Source organism: Macrobrachium rosenbergii, chromosome 48 (genome assembly GCF_040412425.1).
Source record: "Macrobrachium rosenbergii isolate ZJJX-2024 chromosome 48, ASM4041242v1, whole genome shotgun sequence".
Lineage (NCBI taxonomy): Eukaryota > Metazoa > Arthropoda > Malacostraca > Decapoda > Palaemonidae > Macrobrachium > Macrobrachium rosenbergii.
In genome coordinates this window covers 67110220-67127719 of record NC_089788.1, presented here as the reverse complement: position 1 = coordinate 67127719, position 17500 = coordinate 67110220, and the positions used below count along the sequence as shown (strand labels likewise).

The 17500-nt window shown below is 36.3% G+C and overlaps 1 protein-coding gene across 10 annotated transcripts in view; it reads right to left on the bottom strand.

The window, feature by feature from the left end:
- LOC136831491 (cell adhesion molecule Dscam2-like) overlaps positions 1 to 17500 on the bottom strand; it is a 712499-nt gene that overhangs the window by 339012 nt on the left and 355987 nt on the right. The window lies entirely within an intron of this gene.

Sequence of the window (17500 nt, the reverse complement as noted above, 5' to 3'; positions counted from 1 at the left end):
AGAGAGAGAGAGAGAGAGAGATTCTAAAAGTTACTGGAGAGAGAGGAGATAAGAAGAGAGAGGTTCTTCTAAAAGTTACTGGAGAAAGAAGAGAAAAAGGTTCCTACTGTGGAGAGAGAGAGAGAGAGAGAGAGAGAGAGAGAGAGAGAGAGAGAGAGAGAGAGAGAGAGAGAGATCGTTCTAAAAGTTACTGGAGAGAGAAGAGAAAAGGTTCCTGCTATGGAGAGAGAGAGAGAGAGAGAGAGAGAGAGAGAGAGAGAGAGAGAGAGAGAGAAATCGTTCTAAAAGTTACTGGTGAGAGAAGAGAAAAGGTTCCTGCTGTGGAGAGAGAGAGAGAGAGAGAGAGAGAGAGAGAGAGAGAGAGAGAGAGAGAGAGAGACTCAATCTTTTCCCTGGGCGACAGAATGTCATAAGCGCCGACGGAACATACTCCAAAAGCCAAAAGTGATTAATTTATAATGAATGGAATTTCGGGCTCTAAAAATGGTGCTTTAATCAGACGTCTGTGCTGCATACCTACGCGATATATGCAGTAGAGAAAGCTCTAGGATGAGATTGCGAGGGATTTTTTCACAAAAGCATAAATTACCGGAAAAAAACGGAAAATTAATCAGATTCGTAAGAGTACATGTAAAGAATATAAGATGAATTTTATATTAATGGTTATAAATGTAGCCAAAGTATATGTGACGCATTTGAGAGGTGAACTTTGGGTGATGATTACAAATAGCAGTGTTCAATGGGATGGTAATGAGAAACTGTAAAAGCTGGTGAAAGATCCTGAAAGGGATTACAGTACGAGAAAGCTGACAGTAAATGCTAGCAATAGTAAGGTGAAAGTATGAAACCACCAGATCAGTATGAGAATAAATGAGTGCAATAGTAAGGTTAAAGAATGAAACCAATACATTTAGTATGAAAGCATTTGGCAATTAATATAATGAATGATTGTAGAAATGGTGAAGTAGTGAGTCACTGAATACAAGAAGAAGCACGGAGTGTAGCAGGTAACATGTTCATAGAAAATAAGATTAGAAAGTATAATGGGATTGTTGAGCCAACTCTTCTTCGTGGAAGTGACGTGTGTATGTTTAGTGCAAATGAAACATAAAATTGGAGTTTTGAGGATACGAAATGTGGAGGCATGTAGTGGTAGAGAGAATGTACTTGCACGTTACTTCGAAATGCCAGCAATAAAACAATAATGACGAAGAAATATTCGACGAAACGGGAATTTTAAACTCTTCAACAATTTCATTGCATATTGAATGGACCCGGGAAAGAGAAATGTCACTGATCTGTTGGCAAAAGAAATTCGCTCTTGTCTCTTCACATGATATTAAAATCTTCGATAAAATTGACACATTTAAAAGCGTTATGGATAAAATTTAGACACAATTTTGAAACTAAAACCTGCGTTGGAAGCAGTAGAGGGAAATAATGAATGGCAGTCAATTATACGACAAGAATTTTCACAAAATCACGAAACTAAAATATGCTATGGAGGAATTTTGAAATGATCAAGACATTACAGTCTACCATTGCAGAAAGTAAACAAGTCCAAACGACGCTGGTCAAGACCTTCGATAAACATATATTGTGCCATGCTGGCCTAAAATGGAAAACTGCAGTATCTGCAAAATTTTCGAAATTGAGATATGTCACCTACTGGGCTCGTGAAACACTAATACACAAGTTACTGCAGTTTCAGAATGATTCTTCAATGCTTTCCACTAGTATTTAGGGGGTCCTATTTGCAGTATCTGCAAAATCAGTGGTAAGGTAAGGGAGTATCTACCATTTTTCTCAGTTTTGTATTTTTGCAGATACTGCAGTCTTCTACTTAAATACTTAACAAACCAATTCTTCCCATTCTTTTCAAAGATCTCAAATCAAGCATCTCTTGAAAATAGCTTAAGAGTCTATCAGGCTGATTTTGTTCTAATCATTCCTCAAATACGGAAAAATTACTTAATAATTAAACTGACAAAGCACTGAAATCGAAGTTTCCCTTATTTACCCTAAAATATTGAAAAAAATCAAGATATCTTTACTATTTGTTCAGAGGCAAATCAAAACCCATTCTTTCCCAATTTCCTTTGAACGTTAACATCTTGAGGAGACTTGCATATTTGCTTAAATATCTAGAAGACCAATTCTTCCATTTCCCCTCCAATATCAAAGGCGTCCCCACTTGCCTACGCCCCCCCTCCCCCCAACCCCTCATACACAAAGCGGTTTCCCGATAAGGGGAAATCAAAATCCATCCAAGTGGCTCTCGAAGGCTCAAGCCTTGAGAGCATCAGAGGGGGGCAAACATTCGCTCGGGGTCCTTGACCCCCAAGCAGAGGGGAAAACGAGATTCCAAAGGCAAACACAAGCACAGGTATCTAAACGGATTCCAAGCCTTTACGTGACAACGAGAACAGAAAGAAAATAGATTCAGATTCCATTTAGGACATGCCCAGAATGCCTGAAGCTACATGTATGTCTCTGCATGTAAGATTGCACCAACAAATGTACGTGGGATTGCTCGTGCTTGAGAGAGAGAGAGAGAGAGAGAGAGAGAGAGAGAGAGAGAGAGAGAGAACGATGTTTGGGAGTAAAACATCAAGTTACATGCATAGCTGTATTTATCAGTGTACTGTATCTGCAAGTATCTACACTATTTCCCGTGTGCAACTGTGCGCGCGCGCGAGAGAGAGGGAACTGGAACAAAAAATGAAAAACAATCATTGTGATGAAGATATTCTTCACGGCAACATAAACAGCGCAGCGGAACCAAACGCTCTCAATTAATATTCCCAAGGCATTCTTGATTTTAAAGCCTCTAACAAAGACCCAACAGAAACTTCCCATTCTGTGAACAAATAATTTCTCGGTGAAAAGTCTCCAAAATGAAATATTACTATATTCCTGATATTGATGTCTCTGAAAAAATATAAAAATTGATTGTTTGAATCGTTTCTTACCTGCCGTCGCAGCACCTAGAATCATCTACACCGATCAAACACCTTTTACAAAATCCATTCTAAATATTTTTGAGCATATGCAACACGAACATCAGATAAGACTGGCAACTCTTATATTTTTTTGAAGTTTACTTTTGTAATTAAGCAAACGGGAACACCTCGGGTTGAAAACTATCAACCCTTACATTCTAACAGCATTAACTTTGTTTGTAAAAAGTGGTTTATGTATATATATATACACACTATATATATATATATATATATATATATATATATATATATATATATATATATATATATATATATATATATATATATATATATAATGTGTGTGTGTGTGTCTTTGATTGTAATCAGCTACTTTCTTGACATATGGAAAGGGCAAAAGGACGGTAAATTGCTTTCCCTAGACGTATTAATCATATGAAAACAGAACAAGTACGTCTTCACAGTAAACAGCCATTGAATAATTTATCATGACGTCTCTGAAGGTCATGGCTAGCTGCAAACTATTCCTCGGAGGGCTTAGGATATGTTCGCAAGGGTAACTAGAAAAAGAATTCGATACGATCCGTCAACATCTAACGCAACTGCTCTACCCAGCATGCATTATCGAGAAAACTCTCAACAAATCGAACGAAACATACAGGTCGCTGGTAAAGTGGTTAGTGTCTTGGAATGCCACTCAGATGACATGAGTTCGCGCCTCTCCCAGGGCGATGAAAAATCACTGGCTCTGTATCATGATCAATTACTGCCGCGGTGTGGGGGTCAGCGGTGGGAGGTTGAAACCAACATACTCTTTGGAACCTTGAATTTCAAGTTAATGGCCTCGTGGGCTTGTTCCATATGAATCGGTTTCATCTACTGAATGAAATAAAAAAAATAAAAATCAAATACACTACAGAGGCCCTAGAAATAAGAAACAAATAGATTTTAACAACAAAATAAAGCTTCCTTGCGCTGGGAACATCAAAACCGCAACTGAACATCTCAGATCTATCAATCCATTTATTTTTCACTATCCCAAATCCATCAGGAATTCACGCATTTATGTATATTTTAATAAAAATAACAAGCACACACTTCACGTTGGGGAGACAGGTAAGTTCACCTCACATGAAATTTACCCTGGGGAGACAGGTAGGTCCATCTCACAAAGATTAGTAGGGCATAAAAGATCAGTGCGATATGCTTCAGAGAGTTCGGGGATTTTCGTACATGTGAGGTATACTGGCCATACCATAAATTGGAGTGGGGCCGAGCTGGTTTTCAAAAGCAGCTGCCCGCACAAAAGGAAGGTTCTGGAACCCGCCATCATCAGTCAGACTAGCAAATGAAGCTGTCAGGAGGACACAGAAAATCGACTTTCACCGACGAGTTAATCTTAAGACCTGTTCTCAAGCAGGTGTTCTAGCGGATACGCCCACCTGGCTCGACAGAGGTGGGAGCTAACGAGTACCACAACACAGGGACTGACCCCTTTCCTAGCCGGGTCAACAAATATCTACACACACCAACGTCGTACCGGCATATGCCTTATAAACATTCCTGCCACTTACCAATGGTCTACAAATTTCAGTCGAGCATTTCCCTGGTTAGACCTGCATCGTGTGTGCCTTATTTTTAATACTACCATTTTGCAAATGCCATAGTAAGTCTTATAGTGAAGTTGGTCTACAAATACCATTGCAGTTCGCGATTTGACATGTATACTTGTTACTACGTTACATATGCCGGTTGTGGGAGTTATTCTTTATGATCAGGTTGGCAGTTCTAAAGTTCTTATAGTATATCTGCAGGTCAATTTTAGTATTTTCCTCTATCGGTATTACTCCTCGTCCTACAAGAAGACTTACTATGCATTTGCAAAATGGTAGTATTAAAAATCACCTTTGATGAGGGTCTAACCAGGTGGACCAACATCCAGCTGGAACAAAATACCTGGTTGAGAATATTCAGGTTTTAAGATTAACTCATCGGACTAAAATGTGTCGTCAATGACCTTATTTTAGTTAACAATTTGTCCACCTGACAACTTTGTTTTACATTTTATTATACTGTTAATTACTATTAATTTTACATATACAGTTTGAATGACGATTCTTTGTTGACCGTCTATTTTCAGCTATTTATTTTTCGTCTGGTTGTTTCTGTATAAATACCTAAATAGCAATTCTTGGTAATTGTCAACAGGCCAGTTGTAAACAAGTTTAGTAATAAACCTATATGTTTTAACTATTAATTTCAAAACGCTAACTAATATTGGATTTAACCATCGAATAGTTATATTTTGACAAGTGTTCCCTTGAAAAAATGTTATATATATATAAACACTCATTTGTATGTCTCTAGAAGAGACGAAACGTAAAATAAAACGTCCATCAAAATGAACTTTGGTGCTTTATATCAGTTGAAGAACAGAGGAAGATAATATATTATATAATAAACTGCAACTTCGCTGTCATATTTAACGACATTTGCATATATATATATATATATATATATATATATATATATATATATATATATATATATATATTATATTAGTCTCTAGTAATTCCTTTGAGATAAAGTTGCTCGCTATTGCTCTTCAACCAGCGGTGTCAACCTCAATCGACTAACTACCGGGTACATCATTCACCGCGTGTGGCCACCTGACGTACAATGGATTTTTCCTCGGTACCACTACAAGTCCAAGCAATTAAGTATCTATCTGTGAGAGATACTGAAACATACTGATAAGTATAGGAGGGAACGCTAGTCGAAACTTAAAAAAAAAAATGAAAATAAAAGCACTGCGCCATCCACCCAGTGCATTTAGCTGTGTGGGCAGAGGAAAACAATACCTAATAATTGAACCCAGCCAGACTGATTAAATAATAATTAACAGCCCGCCTGTGTCTGTTTGCAACCGTTTGAATCGAACGAAAAAAATATATGTATTCTCATTGAGACAAAGAGCTGCAATGCAATGACGTTCATTCACTGAACAAACGCATATCATAAATTCAAAAAGTCAATGTTTTGACAATGAATCAGCGAATAACGGTGCTATGAATATGAATTAGCCATGAATTATTTCATACTGAATGGACCGGAAGTAGCATTGACCAATTTTCCCCCCCAACCATTCTATTCACTTCTTTATTTATGGATTTTTTTTTTTTTTTGGTCTCTAACTACGCATGCAGTTTTCTGTATGGCTCTGTACATCTATATCCAATTGTGCATGAGAGAGAGAGAGAGAGAGAGAGAGAGAGAGAGAGAGAGAGAGAGAGAGAGAGAGAGAGAGAGATCGGTATTTAACTATGATGGACTCATGGATGATAAAATAAAATAAAAAATGAGCTTACATTGACAATACCGTTGTCCGAACGCCCACGAATACATTCTCTCACTCCCTCCCTTTTATACACTCACACACTATACATATGAATATGTACACGTACATACACATACACACACACACACACACACCTATACATATATATACTTTATATGTGTTGTGTGTCTTTGTGTGCAGACGTATCTCTGGAAAAATAAAAAGCTCTTGCAACATTTTCTGGAGGACCTCTTGTACATGTCCTGGAGAACTAAAAGCGAAACCAGTTTGAATTTATACCCAGTGTTTCAATTTCCTCTGTGATCCATCTGCAAATATAACTAATATATATACATTTCACCAAGGAGTTAATCTTAAGACCTAATCTTAAGCAGGTGTTCCAGCCACACGCCCACCAGACTCGACAGAGGTGGAGGCTAACGAGTACCACAACGCAAGGGACTGACCCCTCTCCTACCCGGGTCAACAGATATCTACAGTAAATACCACCAACGTCGTATGTATATGAATACATATATGCTTACTGATTTAGTTATTAATCTATACACATAATTCCAACGTTATGTAAGCAGTTGGCACCTGCATTAACTGAAACATAACTTTAACCTAAAATTTTATGAACTCTTTTGAATAAACCACCCCTGGTTAGGTATAAGACGCAATTCAATACAGAATCTAGTCTCCTTATTTTAATATTCCTGCCTGAGAGAGAGAGAGAGAGAGAGAGAGAGAGAGAGAGAGAGAGAGAGAGAGAGAGAGAGAGAGAGAGAGAGAGAGAGAGATCCCCATCAAAGAACCTCCTTACTTATTCAGTGTCTACGCCTTTTAATCGTGAAATAAATGTCAGTTAAGACAGTCATTACCCGAATAATGTATTTTTCATGGAAAGAGGCAGTGACCAACTAAACTTTATTTTTATCTCTATTGAACGAAGGTAAATACAAAGCACGAGATACTATGAAAAATGACTAGCACTAGAAGATATTTGGGCACTTCATTTTTGAGTAATGGACAATGACCAGTTAAAATACAAGACCAATCATTCTATTGACTGACAGCATAACCCGGACCCTCACTCGATTCAGATAGGGCAGGGTTTGCTGTATTTATGTAAACGCGTATTACCATCAATTAAGGTGTTCTCAGCTTTCTCTTTTCCATGTTCTTCTTTGTCTTTGGCTTGGCTTTCTTCTTTCTGGTTTTTCTATTCCCTACATTTCTTTAATTTCATTTTGCTGTTTATTAATATTTCATCTTGTTGAAACGATAATTATTCATAATATCAAAGCCAAGATGGGAGCCCAAAATTGGGTCTTTCAGATTCTTTCGCTTGGAAGGATCTGCAGTGTTTAGTAAGAAATCTTTTAAAAGAAAAATAATCCTGGAAAATAAATCCTCTCTCTCTCTCTCTCTCTCTCTCTCTCTCTCTCTCTCTCTCTCTCTCTCTCTCTCTCTCTCTCTTTCTCTGTCTCTCTCTTTCTCTGTCTCTCTCCCCCGGAAATTGACACATCTTACAGCCTCTGAAAGCACAGGAAATCTTGCCTCTTCCTTGCCAATACCCAAGAAATCAACAATGAAATACACATTTTTTTATTCCTAACACCAAACTTTTCTCGCAGGTGATAAAAAACAGAACGAGGGACAAATGGACGAGAGAGAGAGAGAGAGAGAGAGAGAGAGAGAGAGAGAGAGAGAGAGAGAGAGAGAGAGAGAGAGAGAGAGTGTGTTCTTCGACGCCCCGTAGGGATGCGAATGAGGTTATCTGCGTTATTATTCCTCTTTCCTTCGCATTTTTCCCCCTCAAGCGGTGATCGTGCTTTCAAAGAACGAGAGAGAGAGAGAGAGAGAGAGAGAGAGAGAGAGAGAGAGAGAGAGAGAGAGAGAGAGAGAGATGAGGCCATCAGCAGATGAATTCGTTTTCCGGGACGCATCAGTGACTGTTATAGCATTTCCTTCTGCTTTCTGTTGCAACAGATCCTCTCCATTCTCCTCCAAAGTCGCCCCCCCCCCAACAATTCCCTTCCCCTATACACGCCCTCCCCCTCCTTCTCCTCCTCCTCCTTTCCATATCCTATTTTTCTACCTTCCATCTCTCCTCATCCACCATAAGGGTGACAATGACAAATCAACTGAGTGGGATTACCGTCCATATGGCCACCCGTTGGAGACTTGTTCCCTGTACGTTATTTGTGTATTCAGCTTTTTTTCTGAGAGAGAGAGAGAGAGAGAGAGAGAGAGAGAGAGAGAGAGAGAGAGAGAGAGAGGATTTGTTAAGATGCTTCCCTAATCCATCTCCGGAAATATGGGATCGTAAAGAGGAACACGGAGCGGGGATGATGATGACGACAATTCTGATGATAACGACGATGCTGATGACGCAACCGCCTGATCCCTCTTCTCGCAGGAGGGGGCCTCAACATGAAAGAGACGCCGATCGGAAAACATCTATTCATACCGCGCATAAATATGATCTCTTTCTGTATCCAAAATACTTTTCCTTTTATTTCCTAAAAGGAAAAGGGTCTTTTCTTCTTCTCCTCCTCTTCCTCTATCCCCGCCCCAAACTATTTTGTTTTTTCTTTTTTTTTTCTGCGCCAAAGTCAGCAACGTAGGTATGGATCTATACGAGCATATGTAAATATACCGACTCGGCATATGCTAAAGAGATACTGGCGCTAGATCGCTCTATCGCGTCTTATTTTATGCCTTTTATGCACACAGGAAGTTTTCAATAGGAAGTTCCGCGTGCAATGGGGGCTTTCGAGTTATGACATCTCTCCGATACGTCCGTCAGAAAAGAAGGCGTGTGCATCCCTCCCCTCCTCCCCTCCCCTTCCCCTTCCCCCTGCCCCTGTCTCTTTCTTTCTCTGTGTATGTGCATAGGAATTTACTATTTAGGAGTTTTAAGCGAGAGAGCATAAACATTCATAGCCATCATTAAAAGAGAACGACATGCGTAGTGTTAACATTTTCCTCCCTTTGTCTTCTTATGTTCAAACATTATAATAAGTTACATATACTACTACTATATACACGTACATTATACATGTGAATATTCCTTACTGTAATCTAACAGCACAATACAAAATGAATAAAATAACATTAATTTAGATGTTGCTATCACATTAAAGCAGATACTGGAAGGTGAAGAGCCACATGAGATTCTCCAATTATTTTTGTCAGATGTCTGAAGTACTTTCCCTGAAGCTCAGTAAATATAAACATAAACTTCATTAACTTGTATATCAAAGAATGTATACTTCACCTCATTAAGATGGTGCAGAGGGCGTTTTAAATAAGCATGGGTCGACCATGCCTCGTAGTATTCTAGGACCACTGCTGTTTTTAATTCTTTGTGATAAGATTGTTGACATCGAAAATTGATCTTCCCTAATCCGAAATAAATTGGTTGCTAACCTCAGCAGAGATTAAGACTGGGCCAGAGAGAGTGTAGTCAGTGAGGGATGAAAGTTATATCCCTGCAGAATTATACTTTCTTGATTAAACAACCTTGTATCTTGTTCCTACAAGATGATTTGCGGTGAACGTTGTTTTTATTGCTTCTGAATATTCAGAATGCAGAATATTTCCGACTCCAAGGTTTCAGTCTGCATCTAAACACAGCTGGAAACCTTGGCATTATTTACAAGGTACCCCACATCTACAGAGATGATGATATTAGTGCCTAATAATCCAGGTCTTTTGTTACATCAATCTTGATTACTTGTCCATCCTACATTTTTTTCAGAGATGGATGGTGTGGATTGAGCACGATCTAACAAGAGAAGGGGTGCAGGGTTGATCGAGATGGAAAGCAAGCTTGGCAGAAAATCTACCTCATGTTTAAAAGGAAAAAAAATGAAAAAATGAACACGAATGTCGTTCTGTTTGTATGACTTCAGTCTCGAGGAAGCCTTATCTTCTATACGGAATAGCTCGCATAATTTCCTTTCTTGTAAAGGCATCTTTGAACTCTCGCTATCACGTTTTAGACCCTTTCTTCCTAAATTAATGAGTGACCATTTGATTATACCTTCTATCTTCTGGCAAAAAAATCTTTAATCTTCATGCAGACACACACATTTTACAAGTTTGTATATATATGTTTATATATATATATATATATATATATATATATATATATATATATATATATATATATATATATATATATATATATAATATACGAAATACCAGACGAGAACATATAAGATTATCACATTATGAAGCCTAACCCTTTCCAAGTTACCATATATATATATATATATATATATATATATATATATATATATATATATATATATATATATATATATATATATATATATATATATATATATATATATATATATATATATATATATATATATATATATATATATATATATATATATATATATATATATATATATATATACATACATATATATATATATATATATAGTATATATATATATATATATATATATATATATATATATATATATATATATATATATATATATATATATATATATATATATATATATATATATATATAATCAGTTTCTATATATATTTATGTAGAATCAGTTTCACGAGCGACCAAAACGCCGAACACTCAATGGAATGGAAAAACTACTTCTCTCTTACCTCAACCAGACAAACGAGTACCACCGAACGTGAATGAGAAACTCTCAAAACTCCTGAGAAATGAAACTCACACACGAGAGCCATTGCACGCAACCAATCAATCATAAGAGATAGAATTCACAAGGAAAAATGAAGATTTATACATCGCTGGCCACGCAGTTGGGATTAAAAAAACAAGAGATTTATCATGATTATGGGTTAGTTTATCACAGACTTCACGTGAAAGATATATCACAAACAACAGCCGTGGGATTTAAGATATCTGTCATAATTAGCATTAGTTCTTTGCATGTTTGCGAGCACTTATTGTAAACTTCATGATGTGTAGCCATTTAGCAAATAAAAAATTCGTGATAAATTTTTAGTCTTCTAAAAACTTCAAAATTGATCCAATTAAATCTCTAAAGATTAAAGTAAATATTGGAGAGCTCATCGTGAAGTGCATTTATGATTTCTGTTCATTGAGCAGTTTTAATATTTCTAAAATTAAACGCCTAAAAATGTATCATGAATATGGAAGCGGCTTAAGAGTCTTAATACGTGATTTATGGTCATTATATAGCTATCAAATTAAATGCATAAATATTTATTTTAACCATGAGAAAGATTATCACATACTTCATGCAGAACTTCCAACATGATGGCACATTAAAAATCAATAAGAATTTTATTCCGAGTGGCCTACCCTTATGGTAATTAAAATATATTTTTTTAATATTCTGGCCACTTGACACAGATAACATTAAAACTATCATAATTTTCCATAGAAAGTTATTGCACTGAAAGTACAGAGAAAAAAATTATTTTTAGAATAGTTGTTGGGTAGTTTTATAAAAAAAACCCTAAAACGTTACTGCTGTCTAGTTTGAGGAATAAAAGACAAGCTCTTTAATAATCACAAACTTCACAAGATCATAAATAACAAAAAAAGCTTGATGAAGTTCTTCGCAAACTTAAAAAAGGCAAATATAACTTTTGGAGGTGAAGGAACGGCGTGCTAAAAATGACTGGCATGCGAAGAGGATGGAAAGTTTTCCTTGGAGCTGAGAATAAATTACTTCAGCTAGGAATAAATAACCTCAATCTGAGGCAGCTTAAAAATTGCTATACTCGGTTTTTTTTTCCGCCTGTGGTGCTCGCGCATGGTAACACTGCGTCCGGGGCTTTAAATAGTTACGCCATGTGTAAGTTTTAGGCAAATAAAAGGATATCTGGGTGTACACTTGCAACTGAAAAGTGTTTTAATAATTTACTATATGCGAATTACACCGTTAATGTTCGAAAAAGGATATTGTTATTGTTGTTGAATGTAAGCTGCCTTTTCGGGGAGGCGAATGGAACAGCCAGACGCGGTGGCGGGAAAATTGCTTCTCTCGCTGTTCACTACGGCAACAATAATGTATTGATTTTATGTAGCGAAATTATTATTATTATTATTATTATTATTATTACATTCAACAATAATAACAATATCCTATTTCGCATATTAACGGCGTAATTCGTATACAGTAAATTATTAAAACACTTTTCAGTTGCAAAATGTATACCCAGATATCCTTTTATTTACCTAAAACTTACACATAGCGTAGCTATTTAAAGCCCGGGACGCATTGTTACCATGCGCTTCCACCCCAAGCGGGTGGACAGATGGAAAAAACCCGCGTATAGGTATCGTACAAGCTTAAATAACAAAGCTAATCTTTATAATGGTGTTGATAGCTGTACTTGTACCGCTGCTACTGACAAAACTTATAATAAAAACAAGAACATGCCCCAAAGTTTCCTCGGCGCAATCGAGTTTTCTGTACAGGCGAAAACAGATCTATCTTTCGGTGGTCTCGGTATAATGCTGTATGAGCCGCGGCCCATGAAACTTTAACCACGGCCCGATGGTGGTCTGTCCTTTAACGTTGCCGGCCGCACGATTATGGCTAACTTTAATCTTAAATAAAATAAAAAAAACTACTGAGGCTAGAGGGCTGAAATTTGGTATGTTTGATGATTGTAGGGTGGATGATTAACATACCAATTTGCAGCCCTCTAGCCTCAGTAGTTTTTAAGATCTGAGGGCGGACAGTAAAAGTACGGACGGACAGACAAAGCCGGCACAATAGTTTCCTTTTACAGAAAACTAATAAAAACAATCACGGTATAATAGATGAAAAGTAAAGCTAATGGCATTCAACGAAAATTTTAAAAGATGAAAGCAATAATAATAATAATAATTTAAGCAACAACAATGACAAGGAACATGAGCCTACAAGACCAAAGACAACATATCCAGACTCTTAACCAAGGTCCACAAAAAGACCTCTTTAAAATCCCCTGCCGCAGGCGCTGCGGGAGGCACAGAACTCAAAGGGCTGCTTCCAGCGGCAGGTAGCGTCAACAATTTCCAATGACGGACAATTCAATTAATAAATTAATAGTGCCTATATGAAACACCTGTCAATACGACTTGATGTGATGCTCTCAGGCTGGGGAGAGGAGGGTGGGGGTGGGGGCTAGGGCAGGAGGCTGGGGCGGGGAGGGGGCGGGGAGGGGGCGGGAAGGGGGATGTTGTTGACGGAGGGACATGAAGATGAGATAAATCAATTTGATACCCAAGGATGTTCTCGTAATGCTGAGCTATTGCTTGTTTGTTTGGCTCACACACATACTAATAAACTGGAATATCACATACAAGCGAGTGCACACACACATACATACATGTGTGCATGTGTATATACTGTGTACATATACATACATATGTACAAATATGAAGGATCGACATTTGTCTTGTCGAACTCCAATACATACACTATGTAATTAACTCTTACCTTGCACGTATTATTATGCTTCCTGGATATTAGGTCCTTGCATTCCAGTCCTCCTTCACATCTATTCAACCCTCTGTGTTCCTCCTATCTTTCGTCCCAATTACACTTCTGAATTATACACTCATTTTTCCAACCTGTCATCTTCCATTCTTTCCACACGACCGAACGATAAAATTTCTATGATCGATCTTTTCACCTTCACTAACCCTTTTTACCAATTCTTTTACATATCTTTAACACATTTCATCCTTTCAATTCTTCTGATGCTGCATATACGATGCAAACAATTCATCTCAAAAGCCATAACCCTTTTTTCTTTCATTTTCACTTATCATCCACACTTCACTTTCATAAAGGAGAATTGGTTCAACAATCCTTCTTCCTAATCTTTTGCAAACTTTCCTGTTTCACCTTTTCTATGACCCACTTCTCTAACCCTACCATTTCTGTGATATTTGAGTCCAAAATACTTATAGAGGTCAACTGGTTCCATCCTTCCACTATCTATATCCACTTTACGCCAAACCATTCACTCTCTCGCCTACAGAGTCTAAGACACGCTGCACTTGCTTCACCTACATACAGCGTTTTCCCTTTCCTTTAAATTTATTTCTCACATAACTGCTCCGTAACACAAACCTGATCCTCACAACCATTTCCTTGTCTAACTCACAATGTTTCTCCACAATCAGTTCTTCTTTCATCTGTTTACTCTCTCAGTCAAAATCCTACTATTAACCGGTATACTAAGAAGTATACCATGTAGTTCTTATACTCGCCTCTATCACATTCACTCTAATATGAAAGCACAATGATTCCTCTCATACATCCGGTCCGACATCAACATACATTACACAACACACACACACACTCACGTGCGTATGTATATACTGTATATATATATATATATATATATATATATATATATGTAAATTAGCATAAAACTTTAATGTACGTACATTTAAACACACCATTGTGACTGCTAACAGCAAAACAATATTCTTTTGAGAGCTAAGGTAGTTAAGGTAATGACAAATGGTGAAATTGAGTGGGGAGACATTTGTTTAAAAAAAAAAAAAGTACCAAAGGCTTTTAATAAAGACCAATTAGGCACACCAAAGGAAAAAATAAAATTAATATAATGACAGCTTTTCAGTAAAGTAACGAACAGTTTTTATCACAGCCATGTTAATTAAATTATCATTTACAGTACCTCCTCTTCACCCCAGGACATAAAATTAATTACAAATTACGCCTGAAATCACAGTAATAATTTTGCTATTGACAGTCAAAGTTTCATTTGATAATTGTCTGCTACTCAAGTATACAAAACCTACTGTATAATTATACTGTATAATACGCATCATAATATATACCTGGAAACCATCAATCGCAACACGTAGTCTTAGTATCCTTATTATTACTCGAAAAAGGAAGTGTTTTCGAACCTCAGTAGTTAATGACTAAGTTGTTCCTGAAATATAGGAAATAAAGACACCCAAGTTATTTAATAAGATCATAACTGTCCATAACTCCACTCGACAGTGACGAAATGAACTCACACTATGAATGCATTGTAATTATTATTATTAGATTTGGTCACAGAACATTTGATGGAGGACTGCGGAGTTTAAATTTCGTTGCAGTTGCAAATATTAAAATTAAAACAAGGTTACACACGTATATAACTATAATAGAATATGTATATATATATATATATATATATATATATATATATATATATATATATATATATATATATACATACATATATGTACGTATATATACATATATATGTGTGTATGTTATATTACATATTACTATATTATATATATATATATATATATATATATATATATATATATATATATATATATATTGTAATATGTGTGAGAGTGTGTGTGTGTGTGTGTGTGTAAATATACGAAAAATTATGCGTGTTGAATTTAATATTTCTGTAGGAAAAACATCTTTATAGGAAAATACTGCAAAATGGAAAATAGCAAAAAAAAAAAAAAAAAAATAGGACATGAACCCATAAGGCTGCTTCTCCCATCTTAAGCCCTCTAACCGTACTATAAGACGATGAGAGAGAGAGAGAGAGAGAGAGAGAGAGAGAGAGAGAGAGAGAGGAGGGGGTGGGGAGGGCGGGGAGACGTTCCTGTCTGTGATCGAGTTAGGGTCTCCATGCATAAAATGAGACGCGGGGACAAGAGAGTGATATACGCAAGGGTATCTTCACCCCCTCCTCCTCCTCCTTCCCCTCCTCCTTCCTCCCCCCCCCGCTGGGATTCCCTAGTGGCCGGAGGTAATATTAGAGCATTAAGTGTCCCGATGCCTAAGGGAACAGCCACGATAATGAGAAAGTAGATGAGAATAATAGATGAAGTGGAAGATGCGGAGTTATCACCTGGTAATGAGAAATTACTTGTGAGATGAGGTTTCAAGTTGCAATGACTTGTTTATATTACTTTCATGCCAAAATTACTTGTTTTCATGACTTTCTTGTTGTACCATTTGGAATGTTGAAAGCTGCAGTTTTCTTAGGTATTTGCTAACAGTGATTTCTATAATATCACTGAATGGATAAAGGTTTGAAAATTACTTATAACAAATACTCCTCACAAAGCGATAGCGTCACGTAGCACTATTATTCAGTCACTTCTCCTGAAGTTATCCCCATGAAAATGAAGTCATCATTATCCATTCTTGCATCAAAATTTCAAGACGTACAACTGTCGTATCATTCATAAAAAATAATAGCCATTCATTCATAATTCTTAAATAGTAGTGATCACTCATCTATTTTCCATAAATCAAGGTAGCCAACATTTTTTTTACTGTATTATATGTAATTGTATTACTATCATTCACTGTTATTATAATTGTACCACTGTATATTCATCAGCTTACTAAAACAGAGTAATGAAAGTCGAAAAATCAAAGTATCATTAAAAATTGGATGTGATTTTTTCATCTATTTTCGATGAATGACAATAACCATCACGAATCAGTTCTTTATAACTTGATATACTAATTCACTAACACTTACAAGCTGATAAAATAAACCTACAAACATCACTCGTAAAATTTAGAGAACATTTCGTGAACTATTCATACACTGACGTAATCCTCATATGACAGTTATTTAAATAAAATCTTTCAACCATAACTCAATGATCATCCTTGATCCGCCTGAAGTAATCATTATTTATCTATTATCCATACACATGCATAATTATCATTTGTATATTATCCATAAACATATAAACTTAATCATCATTTGTTCAACAATTGTAAACATGTACAGTCATCATTTACCCATTATCCATAAACAATCCATAAATGCATAAACTACCCATAATTATCATTTGTTCATTAATTGAAAAAGTGTACAAACATCATTAACCCATTATTTTTAAACAATCCATAAACACATATATAATCCACAATCATCGTTTGTTCATCAATTGTAAACGTGTACAATCATCATTTACCCATTATACATGAACAATCCATAATCATCATTTGTTCATAAATTGTAAAAGTGTACAAACGTCATTTACCCATTATCCACAAACAATCCATAAACACATACAATCCATAATCATCACTTGTTCATTAATTGTAAAAGTGTACAAACATCATTTACCCATTATCCACAAACAATCCATAACGAACAAACGTGTATAATCGTCATTTGCTAATTACTTACAAACATGCATAATATT